Source organism: Panthera tigris, chromosome A1 (assembly GCF_018350195.1).
Source record: "Panthera tigris isolate Pti1 chromosome A1, P.tigris_Pti1_mat1.1, whole genome shotgun sequence".
Taxonomy (NCBI): Eukaryota; Metazoa; Chordata; class Mammalia; order Carnivora; family Felidae; genus Panthera; species Panthera tigris.
The window spans coordinates 107,794,944-107,815,767 of NC_056660.1; the positions used below are offsets into that span (position 1 = coordinate 107,794,944).

The 20,824-nt window shown below is 37.9% G+C and overlaps 1 protein-coding gene and 2 pseudogenes across 6 annotated transcripts in view; 1 reads left to right on the forward strand and 2 right to left on the reverse strand.

The window, feature by feature from the left end:
* CDC42SE2 (CDC42 small effector 2) overlaps nucleotides 1-20,824 on the forward strand; it is a 172,824-nt gene that overhangs the window by 41,961 nt on the left and 110,039 nt on the right. For 5 of the 6 annotated variants that reach the window (XM_007087791.3, XM_042983516.1, XM_042983523.1 and 2 more), the window contains one exon: nucleotides 6,269-6,445. The exons of the other annotated variant lie outside the window; for it this stretch is intronic. The gene's annotated coding sequence lies outside the window, so the exon portion shown is untranslated. The remainder of the gene's footprint in view (nucleotides 1-6,268; nucleotides 6,446-20,824) is intronic. 6 annotated transcript variants of the gene reach the window in all.
* LOC102957127 lies at nucleotides 10,307-10,954 on the reverse strand (annotated as a pseudogene).
* LOC122230451 lies at nucleotides 10,945-14,297 on the reverse strand (annotated as a pseudogene).

Here is a 20,824-nt window from a genome sequence, read left to right on the forward strand (position 1 = left end):
TAGTGTCAACTTTAAGCTACCATGTGCCAAGCATTGTACTAAGTAAGCACTTTGAACATCTTCCTACATTCTTAAAATAACTCTCTGAGGTAAGTGGCATTGTTTTTATTTATAGTTGATGAAACCAAAGTGCAGAAAACTTGGCCTGCATTTCTCCATGGCAGTTAGACTTGGAAACAATGAAATGACTTAATATTGCCCATAATCAAAATCCATGTAAACTCTTGACTACACCGTACTGCAGAGGCTGTGGATGTGTATATGTATTTTAAAATGTCCTCTGACTTACTCAGAAAGTTACTCTTGTAATCTTACATCATATATCAAATCCCATTCCCCTTCTGATAGCCATAACTCTGAAGGCTTTGTGCTAAGACTACATTCTAGCCATTTTACATGTATTAACCTAATTTAAACCTGACAATAGCGTTATGAATTATTTCCATTTTATAGTTAGAGTGAGGCATGGTGAGTAACTGCCTAAACTCAACATATTTAGTAAGTGCCAGAGTCAGAATTCATATTCTGGCAGTTCTACTCCAGAGCCTGTTTTCTTAAACTGCTATCCTGTACAGCTTCCTCTAGCCCATATTCTTTGTGTGGACCTGTTTTCATTTCTCTTGGGAGTGGAATTGTTTTGGTGCCTGGTAAGTGTATGTATACCTATATAGGTAGGTTTCCTTAGTGTTTCTGAAGTTGTACAATTTTGCATTCACGCTGGTAGTCCATCTGATTACCTCCTCCCTCCTTTTCTGTTTTTTATTAAGGCATATGCAGCCTTTTCCAGAAGTTCTGAAACTCTGGTAGTTAGAAATACATTCTTTCTCCCTCTTTAAACATTTTGCCTCATTCACAGGTACTCTCAAATACAACCTCACTTCTATCCATTTCTGTAACCCTACTATGTGCAGTGTTATTAGCACCAGCAAATAGTAGCAAGAGGCAGAACGTTTTGAGTCTTCAACAGTATCACCTCTGGCTATGATACTATTGCCCAGATAACTTTTCACTTAAACTGTATAATTGAATGGTTATATGCCTTTCTTTACAGTGTACTTAGGAAGGAAATAAATGGCAGTGACTTATTGCAGTGCTAATAGGTATTACAGTATACTGATTAGTTAAGAGATTCAGAGCAAATTTCTTTACCTTTCTGAATGTGTAAGATGAGGAAATTTGACTAGATTTCTTACAGGTCTTTATTGTTCTTGCCAGATCTGTATTTCTTTGGGAAGAAAAAAGGAATTAGCATTTGACAATAAAATGAGCAAGGAGATGGGGCATATACTTAGTACATATTTTTCTTTCAGTATCAGAGTAACTTAATAGGGTAAAGGCCTGATGATCTAAGCCATTATTCATTGGGGGAAAATGGAAACTAAGCAACAATGTTACTGTAAGACTTAGAGCTTTAGCTTCTTGCTTTTTTTTTTTTTCCTAAACCATTTATTTATTTTTGAGAGAGTGAGTGAGCACAAGCCAGGGAGGGCAGAGAGAGAGCGAGACACAGAGCCTGAAGTGGGGCTCCAACTCAGCAACTGCAAGATCATGACCTGAGCTGAAGTTGGACACTTAACCAGCTGAGCCACCCAGGTGTTCCTAAACCTGAGACTTTTGCAGTGGATCTGGGCACTTAAAAATAGATTTTATTTTTAAATTCTTAGGATCCGAGGGTTGCCAGGTATCATAAAGTTGGTCTAGATCTGGTACTTTCACATCACTATCCTAATATACTTACTGCTTATGAGAAGTGTCCCAAGACAGGACATTCCCCTTGAGGCAGCAGTGACTTGGAAAGATGAACATTCACTCTAGTTGTGCCATTTGTTTTGATTCAGAACTAGTATACTTCTTCTCTCTGACTTCCCTAAAGTATTCTAAGTAGCCCTATTAACTCATTTCTCTAAAGATGAAGGCTTTTTTTTTTTTTTTTTTTTTTTTTAATAGCATTGTGATGGAACTGAGCCTTGTTAATTTGGAGAAGAGGTATCTTTGGATAAGAGATGAGCTTACACACTTTTGATATTGTCTAAAATGGTTGGGGTGCCTGGGTGGCTCAGTTGATTTAAGTGTCTCACTTTTGATTTGGGCTCAGGTCATGATCTCAGAGTTCGTGAGTTCAAGCCCCACATCAGGCCCTGCACTGGCGGGGCAGAACCAGCTTGGGATTCTCTCTGTTCCCCCTCTGTCTCTGCCCTTACACTGCTCACATCCCAGTGGGCACATCCCTCCCCCCAATAAATAAACTTAAAAATTTTTTTCAATGGCTAAATTCAGCTAAGGAAATAATGTAATTTGCTTTGTCTTCAGTATAAACAGGCAAATGGGGATGGAGGTGCCATTTAATGAGGTACAAAAGCAGCAAGTGATGCCAGCAGTTAATTAAAATGGATCTGATTTCATTATTTCTTCATTAATTCTAAGCAGCATGTGAATTACATTGTAATAGTGATATGAGATGAATGCTAATAAAATGCATTAAAATATTTTTGGTTGGCAGTGAAAAAAATTATTTTTTATGTAATTCCTACAAAATGTAATGAAAGACTGGTACTTTATGGACTGCATTTGAATGAGTAATTTTGAAATCCACTAAGTTTTCTTGCTCCTGCTAAATTATATGGGGTTTTCTAGAGAACTATTTTTGGCATATGCTTTCTTTCTGATTAGTAATTATGGTTTTGATCTTTAGCATTGACATACTGTACTTTTCAATGGAGTTATTTTCCAAAAAGAAAGATGGTGGCCATAATTTTTAAAGTTAATGGCTTGAAAGGGTCTTGCCTTTCATATGAATCAGTCTTGCTACCAGTTATTAATATGCAATTAATTTGTTTTAAATTTAATATTAACTGCACATATTTTAGTTTTTATAAATTGAGAACTATTTATACCTGTGAAATTATCACTACACTCAGGATAATGAAAATACCTCTCCCCTCCAAAATTCTTTTTTTCAACCTTCTTATCTATTCTCAGGCAATCAGCTGAACCTCTTTCCTATCACTAGAGATTCTAGAATTATATATGTGTGAATTCTACAATCCGGTGTGGCTTCTTAGCATAATTATTTTGAGATTCATCCATGTTGACTAGTGCATAATAGTTCATTAACTTTTTGTTACAAATAGTAGTACATTGATTGGCTATAGCTTACTTAGTATATTCCATTCACCTCTTGAAGGATAGTTGGGTTGTTTTCACTTCCAGGTATTAAAAATAAAGGTGCTTAGTTAATAGTCTTTTGTGGACGTAGATTTCCATATCTTTTTTGTTTTTTTTTTGTTTATTTTTTTAAAGTTCGTTTATCTTGAGAGTGAGTGTGAGTGGGGGTGGGGCAGAGAAAGAGGAAGAATCTCTAGCAGGCTCTGCACTGTCAGCGCAGAGTCCATGTGGGGCTCAAACTCAGTAAACAGTGAAATCATGACCTGAGCAGAAATCAAGAGTCGGACACTTAACTGATTGGGCCGCCCAGGCACTTCTAGACTTTGATTTCTATTAGGTAAATAACTAGGAATGGAATTGCTACGTTGTATGGTAAGTGTGTGTTTAATTTTTTAAGAAACTGCCAAACTGCATTCTAAAGTGGTTTTACCATTTCACATTCTCATCAACAGCATATGAGAGTTGAATTTGCTCCATATCATTGCCAACATTTGTATTTTCCTAATGAACAATGATGTTAGGGCATATTATCATGTCCTTACTTGCTAGTGTCTATCCTTGATCAGGAGTATGTCAAGATCATTTGTCCCTTCTTAAAATTGGGTTTTCTTAGTTTTGAGCATTCCTGTATTCTTTCTGGATTCAAGTCCATTTTCAGATGACATGATTTACATATATATTTTTTTTCACGGTGTGGCTTGTCTTCATTTTGTTAACAGCATCTTATGGAGAGCAGAAATTAGTAATTTTGAAGTCCTGTTTATCATTTTTGTCTTTTATGTGTCATGCTTTTGTGTTTTATCTAAGAAATCTCTGCCTAAGACTACAAAAATTTTCACTGTGTTTTCTTCATGGAGTTTACAGTTTTAGAATTTCCCTTTAGAGCTGTGATGGATTTTGAGTTGATTTTTATATATGGTACAATGTGTAGGTATCCTGTCATTCCGGCTCCATTTGTTGAAAAGGCTGTTGAAAAGGCCTGCCTCTGCAGAAAATCAGTTGACCGTATATACATAGCTTTATTTCTGGACTGTCAGTTTTGTTTTATTGATCTTTTTGTTTCTCTTCAGTACTACACTGTCTTGATATTTGCAGTTTTATAACGAATCTTCGAATATAATTGATCTTTGAGGTTGTTTTGGCCATTCTAGTTCATATGCATTTCCATATGAATTTTTGATTCACCTTGTCAATTTCTGTTAACACTGCTTGGATTTTGATTAGAAGTGCATGGAATCTTGTTCAAATTAGAATTGACATGTAAAGGTCATTGAATTCATGAATACAGTACTGTATCTATTTGTCCTCTTTGTACATCATTTGATAATTTATTCCTAATTATTTCCTATTTTCCAGTGATACTAAATAGAATTATTTTCAAAAATTAATTTTCTGATTTCTTTGAACAGCTGTTCTATAGAAACAGTTGATTTTTTAATTCTAACCATCTGTTGCTTAGTTTCATCTTCAGATGAAGTATAGTGTCCTAGTTCATTGTCATTTTAGATTGGAAGAAATGTGTACGCTCACAAAATATAATGGGTCAGTATCTTGCAAGGAGTGGTATGTATTATCCCCAGTATTTTGTCTTCATTTTTTAAAAGATTTTATTTTATTTAAAAAGTTTTCAAGTTTTTTATTTTGAGAAAGAGAAAGCATGAGTGGGGGAGGAGCACAGAGAGAAGGAGAGAGAGAATCCCAAGCAGGCTCTGCACTGTCAGTGTGGAACCCGATGTAGGGCTCAAACCCACAAACCATGAGATCATGACCTGAGCTGAAGTCAGACACTCAACGAGCTGAGCCACCCAGGCACCCCAAAGATTTTATTTATAAGCTATCTCCACAGCCATTGTGGGGCTCTAACTTACAACCCTGAGATCAAGAGTTGCATGTTCTATTGACTGAGCCAGCCAGGTACCTCCATCATTTTTTTAAAAATGAAATACTAATATTCCTCATAATATGGAACCTTGAAACTTCAAAGTACCATTATTTAAATAGTTGAATTTGTAGGCAATTTCAGGAAAGTATTTGATTCTGAAGGAGGAATTATTTGTTTTTAGGGGATTCCAAGAGTCCATTCAAATTATATATTTTAGAGAACCCAGTGCCTTGGTACTGGTTTTGTGAGAATGAAGGAAAGTGTATAAGGATTTTGAGGTTTGAGGGTTATGCACATGAATCACATTGCAGCTTACTGAGATGCAGAAGACTGAGGAAGCCGTGAATTTGGGATTATCATTTCAATTTGGACATGGTAGATTTTAGGCCTTTTGTTGACTGTTAAGTGCATTGGAGTTTTATAAATATGTATAACATATATCTTAGGTTAAAAATATGCCTGAAGTCCCAAACTAGTTGTATGCAAAATTAGAACTCAAACCTAGGGCCCTCTGACTCCAAAGCCAATATAGCTGTCCCTGTTGTATTGTCAAGGCAGAAAAACATGCTTCACTTTGACAGTAATAAATGTTCCCTCTGAGCTTTTATGATTATATAGCAGAGTTTGCAACATCCCAGGCCAGCAGGATCCATACAGATAATTGAGTTGTATTATAAGAGAGTGATGACATCTGCAGGCAACTGCAAAGCCTATGTCCCATCTGAAGGATTAGCTGCTAATCAGCTCCAACAGATTGTTACCATGTGGGAATGTGGGCCCGACATTGCTGGATCTTCTGACCTTTTTTTTTTTTTTTTTTTTTTTTTCCTCCAAGAGAGGTCAGAAATACTGGTTTTCATGTTGAGTCTTCTGATTTATAGGTAGCTATCCTATATATGTATATATCCTACATGCTATGTAGGTCATCCTTATTTGGTCCACCATACATATGTGTTAGATTCTACCCCGTGAGCAATCTATGGTAAGACTTGGACCTGGTATACTATGAACACAACAATAAATTTATATGATGCGAAGAGGGTGGTAACTGTAATAAGTACATTACAACCTTTGAAATGCAAGTTGCTTAATTTGAACATGGCGCTTAATGAATCTGGTATTTAAATTCCGTTTTCTTATAGGTCAGTTACTTATAGATGGTGGAAGAGGGAATTGCTCCCTATAGCTTTTTGCCTCCTAATTGCATGCTTTCATTTGTAGATCGGGCCAACTGTGAGTTTGTGGACATTTAACTGAAACCCATTTGACTGAACCCAAATGAGAAGAAACCTTCAAGAACCAACTGCTATTCATAGAATCTGCAGTCATCTGTATGTGTAATATGGAATGTTCTCAACCTAGAGATAGCTGAATGGGTGACTCCATTGACAAGGAGTGGTAAGTTTGACTATCCCCATTGATAATTAACTATATCCTTTCCATAAAAAAAGCACTCCTCCTTTTTTGTTCTTACCATTTACTCACTGTTGAATAGTAAGTTAATTTTTGTATCACAGAGAATGACAACAGTGCAGTTTAGGAAAACACTTCATCCCTAACTGTATTTAACGTATGTTTGCAGTCAGACTTTTTTCTTAAGTTAGGCACATCTATTCCTTTGGCATTGTATTTTTCTTCTTTATTTCTCTGTCAAATTATACCTTTCTCCAAGGCCTGTTGTCCTTGAAATATTCAGCTCACATTAAAATGATGGTCATGATACTTAACAGCATCCACTCTAATCTTGGTTAATGGTAGATGTCATTGCTGTTGGAAGTGGTTGTTTTAGGAATAGATCTAGTTTTGGCCAGTTGGTCATAGAAAGTAGTCTTAAGAAGATGCTGGGAGAGGTTTTCTTGGTTTTGAGAAAGAAGAAAAGAGATGATCCCTCTTCTCCGTAAAGATGGTTTTATCTGGATTGACCTCTGGAACTGCTGTAGCCATTTTGTTACTAGACTGAAAGTGATGCCCTTATGGAAAGGAGGGCAGAGGCAAGAAAAGTGCAGAGAAGTAGAACTGGGAGCTCCATGTAATATACCTAGAATTACCCTAACTTGTGATGTGAAATAATCAATTTCCTTACTGTTAACTTGCTGCAGAAATCCTCTCATTTGATTTCTCCACTGATTATCCACTGTCTTTAGTGTGTCATGCATTTATTTATGCTTGATTAGGTTCTGTCCTGTCCAGTAATACTTGTTTATGTATGTCGCTTTTCTAGCACATTATAAATTTTGTGAAGTCAAGGGTGTGCTTATATTCCTGCTGTGTCTTACATTAGTATTATCTTCTTAATAAAGCCATCAGTGCATATTTACTGAATTGAATTGTTTGAACAGTTGAGTATTTGAAAAACCAATCTACAGAATTGAATAATTACGGAGATTGTCTTTTAATTCAAATTCTTTTCTTTAACCACACTACTTCCCTGGAGGATTATAAATGAAGTTTGGCTTTTAAGATGATTGGTGTGTAATACATTTTCAAGTAATCAGTTCTATTCTAAAAAAAATGTTTTGTTTTTCTTCAACTTGACTGTCACAATCAGATCTTTTCCTATATATTTGATTTTTGATTTTCAGTCTAATAAATTTCACTATCTTCTGTGTTATAAACACAGAATAGTTTATGTTCTGTTTTTGATACTAATAGGAATAAGGGACAAAGATAGGAAGAAACAAAGGGGTGCCTGGATGGCTCAGTCAGTTAAGCGTCTGACTTCAGCTCAGGTCATGATCTTGCAGTTTGTGAGTTCAGGCCCCACATCAGGCTCTATGCTGCGAGCTTTGGATCCTCTGTCTCCTTCTCTGTCTGTTCCTCCCTTGCTTGTTCGCATGCTTGCTCGCGCTCTCTCTCTCTCTGTCTCTCTCTCTCTCTCTCTCTCTCTCTCTCAAAAGAGAGTTTATTTTGAGAGAGAGAGAGAGAGAGAGAGAGAGAGAGACAGAGCACAAGTTAGGGGAAGGGGGGCAGAGAGAGAGGGAGAGAAGAGAATCTGAAGCAGGCTCTGTGCTGTCAACAAGGAGCCTGACTTGGAACCCAGTCCCACAAACTGTGAGATCATGACCTGAACCCAAACCAATAGTTGGACGCTTAACTGACTGAGCCACTCAGGCGCCCCTGTGTATGAAAACATCTTGACTGATACATCCTTTATCATCACCCATTTTAAACTGTATAATGATAACTCAAGGGACTTTGTGAATTAGGTAAGTAAGTCTCTGATAATGCAATCCATTATCAGTTGTGTAAGGGGGCAGATAAAGCAGGCCATTCATTGATTGATTCCAAGGATTCAAAGATTAAGTAGAAGGTGGTAAATAAATACATTGTCCATGCCATTGCTAAGGAGCTTATTGTTAACTAGAATAGGCTATCATTACCTGAATGATCCTACTAGTGTAGAGTAGGATTATTAACTGAGGATTGATGATCTCTTTAAAAAAAATTTTTTTTTTAACATTTATTCATTTTTGAGTGAAGGAGTGTGTGTGTGGGGGGGGGAGCAAAGAGAAAGGGAGGCACAGAATCTGAAGCATGCTCCAGACTTTGAGCTGTCAGTACAGAGCCCAGTGTGGGGCTTGAACTCATGCACTGAGAGATCATGACCTGAGCTGAAGTCAGATGCTTAACCGACTGAGCCACTCGCGCTCCTAATGATCTGTTATTAACTGAGGTTAGGGTTGTGGAAGAAAAGGAGTATCCATCATCTCTTGTAATTAGCTGTTTGATGGAGACTCCTACTGAGCCCTTGGTACTTCTGAAGCTGGTAAAACAAACAATTGTGGGGAACCTGGAGTCTGGCAGTCCTTAAAAAAAATATATATATATTTTTATATATATATTAATATATGTATATTAATATATATATAAATTCTCACTAATCAGTTTTTCCTAATAAAGCATTAGGAAATATACACACCTTATGCCTTTATTTAAAATCTTTTTGTTTTCCTTATTCAGAATCTTGGGGCCAGATATATTTGTGGGGGTTTCACAATTCTTCAGATTTTAGAAAGGTTAATATAGTGCATACACTTTGTATTTGTGTCTTTTAACTTAAGGGACAAGTTGGTTTCTGTTATTAAAAATACAAATAATCGGGGCGCCTGAGTGGCTCAGTTGGTTAAGTGTCTAACTTTGGCTCAGGTCATGATCTCTCAGTCCATGAGTTCAAGCCCCGTGTTGGGCTCTGTGCTGACAGTGTGGAGCCTGGAGTCTGCTTCTGTTTCTGTGACTCCCTGTCTAATTCCCCCACCCCTGACTCGCACGCACGTGTTCTCTCTCTCTCTCTCTCTCTCTCTCTCTCTCCCTCCCTCCCTCCCCCCCCGTGTTTCAAAAATAAATAAGCATTAAAAAATTTTAAAGGAAAAATGCAAATAATACTTTACATGAGTAAATGCCAAGTTCTGTACACTTTTCAACATTATCTTAATTCTTGAACAAATTTTTTTTTCTAATAGCAATAAAACATGAAGAACATCCATTTTCTTTCTTTACTTTTTTTCTTCTTTCTTTCTTTTCTTTTGTAGGCTCTACACCCATTGTGGGATTTGAACTCACAACCCCTATAGATCAAGAGTCGCATGCTCTACTGACTGACTGTCTATTCATACTATCAGAACATAACTTTATGAACATTTTAAAAATCCCCTTTAATTTCATTTTACCTACACGTCCCCCATCTCTTTTCACTCATTTCTCAAACCTCTCCTTGCATTGCCCACACCTTTACCAGACTAAAGAATCTGTAAGTAATTAGTTCTGACACCTAAATAGAGCTTAGAAAGTCAAAGTGCTCTCTCCCAAAGGTTTCCTCACTTCACTGATAAGTCTTCAGAAAAGAAAAAAAACGCTCTTCACTCATTCTTTATATCTCACTTTCACATTTCATCAGCAGATCAGCAAGATGTATTTTTCTTCTCATTCTAAACAAGATTAGAAAGATTTCTACTGAGCATCTTGATGCTACACCCACAAGTCTGGAGACTCTGGGTACTGTTCTGCTCTTAAGAAGGTCCTTTAATGGAATGAAAGTCTATATAACTTGTGGTTGATTTCAGTCCATACTGTGTTGGATAATCAGTAAATAGCTGGAAAGTGAACTTAGTCATCATCAAAATAAGGATCTTCATAGCTATGAGGAGACTGCAAATACAGTTCTGCAAATACAATTCTGTTGGAATCATTTTTTCTTTTTTTAAAAAATTTATTTACGTAATCTCTGCACTCCATGTCGGGCTTGAACCCATAACTCTAAGATCAAGAGTCACACACTCTTAAAACTGATTCAGCCAGGCACCCCTCTTTTGAAATCATCTTGACTACAATACAGCTAGTATCCCGTAGCCATCTGTTTTGTTTTCTTGCTAGTGAGTAATAGGAACTGATGTAAATTGGTGAAGATTTGCTGGAGCCTGAGTATAAGCCTTTATATGTGGTTTCCTTCTGGCTCTTAAAATACTGCATAGGTGGCTGGATCCTGTTGTATTCAGAGTGAGGGTCTCTGATTCTTAACAGTATTCGTGAGGAGGAAGTGCTGCTGACGGACTGATGGGTGACATCTGTTGGTTAGTGGTAGACAAGGAAGGATGTGAATTGAATTGGTCTGCAATGTACAGTGAAGGTGTAAAAAAAATGGTTTTGATTGCATCCATCTTTTTCATGAATGCTTTGGAGGTCCTGATATTGCTATAATGTATTCAAGAGCTGGGCTGCTGCCTTTACCACTTTGAGAGATGATCTGTCTCCTCTGCCTTTGGTTGTGTTCACTAGCTTTTCTTTCTCCCTTGAGTCAACAAGGACTTTGTTGTTCTCCATGTTTTTGCTAGTGACCTCGTGCAGAGGTTTTTTGTTTTCTTCCTTCCTTCCTTCCTTCCTTCCTTCCTTCCTTCCTTCCACAATTCCAGTTTATTGGGGTAGTAGTAATTGATGCCTGCAGCCGTATGAAGTGCTCCATACCCAGAACTGCATCATGAAGAGAGGAAGGGCCTGGAATGCAGACAGAATCAGGCCAGTCTCAGTCTGTAGAGTCCTGTGGGTGCCTGCATCCGACCCTGCATCTGCGGGTTACTACTGAGTGAGCTGGATACAGGCTGGAGGGACCTGGTATAGCAGATGGCTTCCGTGATCTCGTCAGACAGCACATGAGGACCAGGGCTACTGGGAAGCCAGTTGGTTAGGTCTTATGGTATATTTACCTGTGAGCTTCTTGTTCTGAACATCTTGCACCATATTCCTGAAAGCAATTGCTTCACATGGAGTAGCTCTATCATTATCTGCCATGAGAAGTTCTATAAGGATGGGCAACCCTTTTTCTTTGTGGATGGCCACCAGGATGTATGCTGTAAACATCTAGTTTCCAGAAGACTGCTTCTGGAGCGATCTAGCAGAGCTTTTCAAGTTGGCTGGGTTGGAACTTTCTGGTGGAAGAATCAGATACCGTTTTACCATTGTTGGATGCCACAGCATCTCGTCCCCTTGGAGAACTTTGACAACTTGGGGATATGACCAACTTCATCTCATTGATCTTTTTATGTCCTTCTCTTTTTCTTCTCCCCCTGTCAGCCTGGCTCTATGTCCTTGCTGGGAGTCTCTTTTCCTAGTTAAGTCATCCCAGCAGCCAGGCTGATAGGATAGGTTTCTTGGGGGTGCAAACACAGTTCACCACAGTGTTGCTGTTGTAATTAGATGTGTTCATACATGTGCTAATCACATGCCGATGTGAGTCTGCCAGCCCCTCATAGGATTGCATTTGCTTCTTCCCTCCCTCCCTCCCTCCCCTACAGAATTAGGCAGAACAAGTGAAGTCTGATTATGATCAGCATCAAAAGAAGAATTACTGCATTCAGAAGAACTGGAATATTCACACTTTTTGTTAAGGTTGAGAGAGTATCTCAGTGGATTGTCACCTTTACAGTATCCCATGGAGATAAATTCCAGAGAACTCCTATACAAATTTCCTTACTTTATCAGTAGATTTTCTTACCAGTTGGAACGAGGCAGATATCTCACCAACATTCTTGATTGGTATTTTATTTTTCATCTGTAAGACTGGCAAAAAGGAGGTTTCAGAGACCACCACAGCATTCCGCCAAAGTTCCAAAACTCTTATCATCAAGAAGGTGGACCAAATGCTTGATTCTTCCTAATCTATACATCACCTTCTGCACCTTATTGTTGCCAGAGCACAGGTGATGCAGGTAGGCCACTGCATCTGCCTGAACTGATGGGAAGGGTGTTGCAACATGTGAGCAACTTGACCCAACTTCTGAACATGCCAGGCACTCCCTGGGGTCTGTCTGAATACGGTCTGTGGCTGTGGATCTTGTGGTGCCATCATCAGCTGGTGCTGCATGGTGAAGCCTGTTACATCTGCACTCCTGCACTCAGTGTTGGATTGGACTGTAGGGCTCTGTGTGGCTAGCTGTTGTGTTCAGAGCATCATTATTTTTTTGGTATGTAAGGGCGCTTTGTTGTCTGGATATCGTTTGCATATTTTCAATACTTACTGTACCTGTGCAATACAGTGCTGCCTGTAATCCTTAGAGCTCCATGGTTTCGTGGTTTGGTTTGCGATAACCTTGGGCTGTACTGGGTCTTGCCTCCATATATAGTAGTGATGAGCAGTTTGGGAGACACAGCAGAATGAAGGTCTTGCCCAAGTTGGTTGGGCTGACTAGCCTAGGAACTGTAAGCCTGTCAGGCTGTCTGGCTGATGAGGAACCATACTTGTAATGGCACGATGCTGCTGTCCACATTGTTCTGTGTCATGAACAGTCCTTTTCAGTGAAGATCCCAGATGTGTGGTATAGTGGTCATCACTGCAGGACAATGACCCCACTTGGCCTTTGGATGGGGAAGCTGCTTGAGCTTGACCATCAGGGTCAGTGGGGACCCTGCTCTGGTGGCAGTTTGGTACTGAGGGATTGGTCTTTCGGGATTGGAGGAGTGTAGGGTGATGACTAATACAGTCTGATGTACAACTGTTGGGGAGATGACTCTCTGTTTAGAGTATGGAGACGCTGCCCACTGAGCAGGTAATGGGGTGGAGGAAGATGTTCTGGGGTTCGGTGGTCGGGAGTCTCAGTGACGGAGAGCCAAATCTATATCCAGAGAAGTTCTCACTGACCCCTTTGAGGAAGACATACCTGTCCTGGTAACATAAGAACGACTGTGCTCTAGATGGAGCTGAACTAACTCTTCTCATGGCCTGATTGGCTACTCATGGTTGAACTAGTGTTTGCCCTTCAGCTCTTGAATTACTAAATGGTTACTGGTTGAACTGTGAGCGAATGCTGTGGTCTCTTGTGTGTCTTACCCAGATTCTGGCTGTCTTGGAAACTCCTTGCTTCCTGGTTTTCACTGTCAGAATAAGAATTCATTTGTGTTGAACTTCTTGAGTTAGCCAATGATCTTTCATGGTGAATAGAGGGTCCCTTGTGCTGACTCTGTCCTGATGAGGTCGTTGTTGGGATGGATGGCATCAAAAACTCTAGGTTTGTTCATATCAGTATTTGCACATCTCTTGATCTCCAAGGAGATGACTCCCCTAGGTGAGCTGCTCCTTCAGAGAAGCTAGAACAGTGGTGGCTGTGGTATTGGGTTTCAGGCCTAGGCCAGTGTAGGCAGTTTTCTTTGTGTGGTTGCTCCTCCTCCACCAGTGAGGCCTGCTCAGTATTGGGCATTTATTTCTTTTTCTAGATTAGACAGGGTTTTTTTCACTCCAGGAACCAGGTACATCCGCCTGAGGGGTAGCTGCTGTGCTACCCTCCAAAATTTGAAAAGCGAGCAACGGCTCCCCAACCCTCCTTTCCCTACACACCCCCTTCCCTGGAACAGCTCTCCCACCAGCCACAGGGGTGGTAGCTACCTTGCCCCTCTGCCCTGTGCCTGTGGAGTTAGCTTTGCAGCCAGCATTGATAAGGACTCAGTCGTAGAGGCCCCTCTTCATCTTTATACTTGAAAAAATTTAGAGACATTAGGTGACTTTATAGCAGTTTATGCAGCTAGGAAGTGGTAGGATTGAGATTATAATCCATATCTGTTTGGCTCTGAGATCCATGTGTGTATTAACCTCTGTTGCACTGCCTTTTCATTGTGTTGTACTCCTTAAACTCACCTATTTACTAACATTAGTAAGATTATTATTATTGGAAAGTTTAATCAGCTAACCTAACTAAATTAATATTTCTTTTTTTTTTTAATTTTTTAACATGTATTTATTTTTGAGAGACAGAGAGCATGAGTGGGGAGGAACAGAGAGAGAGGGAGACACAGAGTATAAAGCTGTGAGCACAGAGCCCAACGTGGGGCTGGAACTCATGAACTGTGAGATCATGACCTAAGTCAAAGTCAGATGCTTAACCGACTGAGTCACCCAGGCGCCCCCACTTAATATTTCTAATAGTCTTGCTGATTGACTTAGCTTTTCTGGGAATAGAGTCCTTATTTATAAACATACATAATATTGAATTTTGCTTATCCTTTTCAGACTTTATATCATATTGGTTCACTTACTAGTTGCATTATCTAGAACTTCTAGAACATTGTGATAACAGTGAGCATCTTGTTAATTAATTTAAAACATCTGATGTTTCACTAAATGCTTACATTAATTGAATATAGTTATTCACCAATGAGCATGATGCCAGCCCTTAGTAGTATTCTTCATAAATAAAATAGGAAAGAGAGCAAAGTACTTCTGTTTTATTAAGAGTTTTTTAAAAATTCTTTTTGGACGTCTATGTAGGCCAGATTTTAAAGTTTTAATTGTTGCTGTGTCATAATTGCTAAAACTAAAAATTACTGTTATTTCTACCTACTTATACCGCACTCATTTTTAATCTCTGATAATGTATACACGTCTTACCTCTGGTACATTTAAAAAATAAGTTTATTATAATTTATAACTTGCTGAGTTGTATTTATTTTAAATATATATTTAAAAATTTTTATGTGGGGCTAGCATGTAGTAGGAGTTCAGTGAATATATGTTCAATATGTTAATTTTTATAATTATTTGATTAGTGAGGCATATTGATAATAATCCTGTATTATGACTAATGATAGGAAAATGTTGTATCAATTTTAGAAGTGGAAAAAACCCAGAAAATAGATATGTAATATTGCTGTAGTTTCCTGGTTTCATGGTCATTTAGCTGATTTCTGATCCTACCATTTTCCCATTCTGACTTGATAGCATTTTGCTGTAGGTACCACTCTTTCAGTAGTTCGCTGGTGGGTTTAGGTATTTCTTTTAGTTCTCTCGCACGAGCACGCGCGCTCTCTCTCTCTCTCTCTCTCTCGTTCTTTCTCCCTCCTTCCATCCAACCCTCCCTCCGTCTCTCTTTCTCTGTCTCTCTCTCTCTCTCTTTCTCTCTCTCACACACACACACGAGGACTAATTCATTTACCAAATGTGAGAGAATGAGGAAATATGCATATTACAGAAAATTATTAAAATACAGAGGTAGAATGTGATTGTCCCATTCAAATATTGCCCCTGAATGGTTCAGAGTTTCTCCTGTTAAACTTGCAAATAGCTATAAAGGAGGAGTTTGGGAGATATCTAAGGAATGGAATAATTGGAATTACTCTTCAATTTTGTCAGTATGATCCAAAATATCTGTCTCTATCTATAGCTAGAAAATATTTTTGAAAGTCTTATAATAGTGTTATAGTTTAAGGGAATGGAAACTGATATTAAATTTCTAGTTATTTTGGTTAATGGTCTAGGGTATAATTATCTGGACATAATTGCCATTTGAGGAGCTATGCTTTGCTTAAGTAAATAGAATTGGTGGCTCCGTGTTGGGCCCACTCAGCAGCTAACCATAGTATAATAATCCTTACCACAGCAGCTGGAATTTATTGTAGCTATTGCTGTATGTTCTCACTGTAAAGGCTGTGATTTCTGTGAGGAAATCAGAAAAGCAGCCCTTTTGTGGTTTTGATTAAAGAGTGTTTTCCTGGCAGCCTGAGAAAATGCTCTGCTTGTTTTGTGCTCTGTAGATATGAGATGTGCTTTTACAAAAGGAGCTATTTCTTTAAAAAGTAGTCCTATGCAAGATACCTATTTTAATTTTATTATTAACCATCTAATAATTGTGAATGGTTTTAATGCACATGTTCACTGAAGAAATGCTTATAGGGAACGATACTAATTAAAGGAAATGTGTTGATCTTAGGGTGGGTATAGAAATTTTCCACTCAAGGCCACATTCCTATGGTTATCTTTCTATGGTTTTCTTTAAAAATGGTTGACTCATAGAACTCAGAACAAGTTGAGTACTGTGTATATTGTCTTTGGGTATTTTATTTTAATTACAGTGTTGTTAAAATACAGTGTTATTTTACTTTTAGGTATATAGTATAGTGATTTAAAAATTCTTTGTATTACTCAGCGTTCATCAAGATAACTGTACTCTTAATCCTCTTCACCTATTTCTCCCATCCCTTGACCCATCTCCCCTTTTGTAACCATCAGTTTTTCTCTATAATTAAGAGTCTGTTTTCTGGTTTGTCTCCCTCTTTTTTTTGCCTTGCTGATTTGTTTACTGGATTCCACATATATGCGAGATCATCCAAGATTTGTTTTTCTCTGGCTTATTTCACTTAGCATTATGCTTTCTCACTCCATGTTGATACAAATAGCTAGATTTTATTCTTTTCTTATGGCTAACATTCCTGTGCGTGTGTGTGTGTGCCACATCTTTTATCCATTCATCTGTTGGTGGACACTTGGGCTCCTTCAATAGTTTTGCTATTGTAAATAATGCTGCAATAAACATAGGGGTGCATTTATCCCTTCGAATTAGTGGTGTTATATTCTTTGAGTAAGTAACCAGAAATGTGGTTACTGGATCATGGGGTAGTCCTATTTTTAATTTTCTGAGGAACCTCCATGCTGTATTCCACAATAGCTGTACCAGTTTGCAGTCTCACTAATAGTGCACGAAGGTTTCTTTTTCTTCACATACTTGTCTACACTTGTTGTCTTTTTTATTTTTGACAGGTGTGAAGTAAGATCTCATTGTGGTTTTAATTTGCAGTTTCCCTGATGATGGATGATGTTGAGTATCTTTTCATGTGTCTGTTAGCCATCTGTATGTCTTTGGAGAAGTGTCTATTCATGTCTTCTTCTGCCCTTTTTTTGTTTTTGTTTTTTAAGAGAGAGAGTGTGAATATAGGGGAGAGAGGCAGAGAGAGAGAGACAGAGAAAGAGAGAGAGAGAGAGAGAGACAGAGAGAGAGAGAATCTCAAGCATGCTCCACACTTAGCACAGAGCCTGACACAGGACTTGATCCTGTGACCCTGGGATCATGGCCCTAGCCAAAATCAAGAGTCGGATGCTTAACCAACTGAGCCACCCAGGCACCCCCTATTCTTCCCATTTGTATTGAAAAAAAAAATTTTTTTTTAAGTTTATTTATATTGAGAGAGAACAAAAGGAGGGGAGGGGTAGAGAGAGAGGGAGAGAGAGAGAGTCTCATGCAGGCCCCACACAGAGCCCAGCAGAGTTAGCTCAGAGCTTAATGTGGGGCTTGATCTCAAAAACCATGAGATCATGACCTGAGCCAAAATCAAGAGTCAGATGCTTAACAGACTGAGCCACCCAGGTGCCCCTACCCATTTTTCAATTGGATTATTTGTTTCATTTGGTGTTGAGTTATATAAGTTCTTTATATATTTTGGATACTGTTTATTGAGTGTGTCATTAGCAGGTATCTTCTCCATTCAGTAAGTTGTGTTTTAGTTTTGTTGGTTGTTTCTTTTGCTGTGCAGAAGCTGTTTAGTTTGAAGTAGTTCCAGTAGTTCATTTTTGCTTTTGTTTCCCTTGCCTCAGGTGACATATCTAGAAAAATGTTGCTATAATCAGTGTCAGAGAAAGTACCACCTGTGCTCTCTTCTAGGATTTTTATGGTTTTAGGTCTCACATTTAGGGTCTTAGTCCATTTTGAGTTTATTTGTATGTAGGGTGTGTGAAAGTGGTCTGGTATCATGCTTTTGCTGTAGCTGTCCAGTTTTCCCAGCACTATTTGTTGAAGAGACTTTTTCCAGTGCATGTTCTTGCCTCCTTTATTGCAGATTAATTGACCATATGATTAATGGGTTTCTTTCTGGACTTCCTACTCTTTTCCATTGATCTGTGTGTCTGTTTTTATCCCAGTACCATACTGTTTTAATCACTATGGTTTTGTAGTGTAACTTGAGGTCTGGAATTGTGATACTTCCAGTTTTTCCTTTTTCAAGATTGCTTTGGCTATTTAGGGTCTTCTGTGGTTCCATAAAAATTTTAGGATTTTTTTGTTCCAGTTCTGTGAAAAATGCCATTGGTATTTTCATAGGGATTGCATTAAGTGTATAGATTGCTTTGGGTAGTGTAGACATTTTACCTGTGTTTGTCCTTCTAACATATGAGCATGAAATCTCTTTTCATTTGGTTGTGTTGTCTTCAGTTTCTTTCATCAGTCTTTTATAGTTTTCAGAGAACAGATCTTTGACCTATTTGGTTAAATTTATTCTGAGGTATCTTACTATTTTTGCCGTAGTTGTAAATGGGATTGTTTTCTTAATTTCTCTTTCTGCTGCTTTGTTACTAGTGTGTAGAAATGTTGTGAATTTCCATGCACTGATTTTATATCCTGTGACTTTACTGAATTCAGTTATCAGTTCTAGTTGTTTTTTGGTGGAGTTTTCAGGGTTACCATGTCATCTGCAAATAGTGACAGTTTTACTTCTTTACCAATTTGGATACTTTTCATTACTTTCTGTTGTCTGGTTGCTGTGGTATTGTCATTGGGTTTTAATGGTAGATGGGGAAGAGTAAATTTTACTCTTTAAAAATTGACTAACACTTTCATGCCTGATTACTTACATTCCTAAATATTATAAGCTATAGCTACATTTTTCTGATTCCTTCATATATTTCAGGCATTTAACAAGGTGGATTTACCAGTAAACAAATTTTCTTAAAACATAAATAATCCTTAAATGTCCAATAAATTATACTTGCAAATTTAGCTTATCACATTTTCTTATCTTTTAAATAGATAAATAGAATATTTTTATATTTATATTTATATAAAAAATATATATAATATAATATATAAATATATAAATATATATATATTTATATTTACCTTTATAAATAGAACATAAAATACCCTAATAGTAAGTTGTTAAAATATATTTAATGGCAATAAAATATTAATGCTGTAGCTTTTGGTTGACCTCATCATTTCTGTATTGATTTCTGTATTTTCCTGGAGTTCTAGAATTATCCACTGAAAAGGAAACAGTTACTGTCAAGCCTAGCTGAGGTAATTTGGTTAAAAATCAGGACTGGGATGCTGTTATGAGTAAAGCTCTTAAGGTCAAAAACTATGGAATTTGAATGGATTTCTGGGGAAAGAAACTTGATATTGATAGTGGCTAGGACCTAGATACACCTGCCAAGCCTGAGCTGGCCTTGGTTAGCATGCGTGCTTTTCTTAGGTTGAATGGGTTCACTTAATATGGGACCTTTTGAGTCCTCTTCTTTTAACTATTTACTCAGACACATGGGTTTTGTATTTTATGCATCTTTGTACTTACCTGAAATGCTGGTCTTTTAAATGAGTTGAAAGTAGGGGTGGGAGGAAGATCTTTCCAAGCCCCAGTGTTATTTATTTAATTTCTCAAATTCTGGGTCCCACTTCATCCTGGTGTTCTAAGCCTGTAGTAAAGCACTCATTTTAAGTTCTTTATTTGGGATGGAATTCTGAACCCCTTATTTCCCTTTATTCATGGAATAATTTTATTTCAGCTGTAGTTGTTCTCTATACCATAGAAAGTAATGTGGAGAACAGTTTCTGCCTCTGGGAAGAACTTCTGTTGGTCTCACTAACCATGATATATTCAATGTGCTGAATGGGAAAATAGGCATCCAAGAATACTTTATCCAGTAGGCTTCATTCAGAATTAGAAAGAGGGAGATAAAGAGTTTCCGGGACAAAAACTAAAGGACTTTGTGACCACTAAACCCACCCTGCAAGAAATATTAAAGGGGAATCTTTGGGAAAGAAAGACCAAAAGCAACCAAGACTAGAAAGGAACAAAGAAGTGGTGCCTGGGTGGTTCAGTCATTTGAGCGTTTAACTCTTGATTTCAGCTAGGGTCACAATGTCAGGGTTGTGGGATCAAGCCCTGTGTTGGGCTCTTCACTGAGTGTGGTGCCTGCTTAAGATTCATATTCTGTCTCTGTCTCTCTCCCTCTCTCTCACTCTTTCTTCCCTCTACCCCCTACTCATGCTCTCCTTCCCTCTTTTTCTTAAAAAAAAAAAAAAAAAAAAAAAAAAAATCCCCAAACAACTTTATAGGTAATACAATGAGTTAAATTCATATCTATTGATAATCACTCTGAATGGAAATAGAAATTTAGAATATGATAAAAATGCATTCCAGATCAGAGAAAAGGATTTTTTGTTTTTTTTTTTTAATTGCAGTATATTATAGCAGGGTAATGGTCCACAACAAACAAACAAACAAAATAGATCCTTCTCTTCAGAGGAGGAAAGCAGATTTTTACCCCCCTTTATGTTATTGGAGTTGAGGAGGCATTTTTCAAAGATTGGAAATGCAGATACTCTAGTGGATTGTTAGTGGGTGTGTAGCTTGGTATATTCTGTTAGATTTGAAAAATATCTGTGAAAATCTAAAATACCTACTGAAATTTAAATCTACAAATTCTTTGATCCACCACCACAGATAAATGCTCTAGGTTTTGGGTTCACTCTG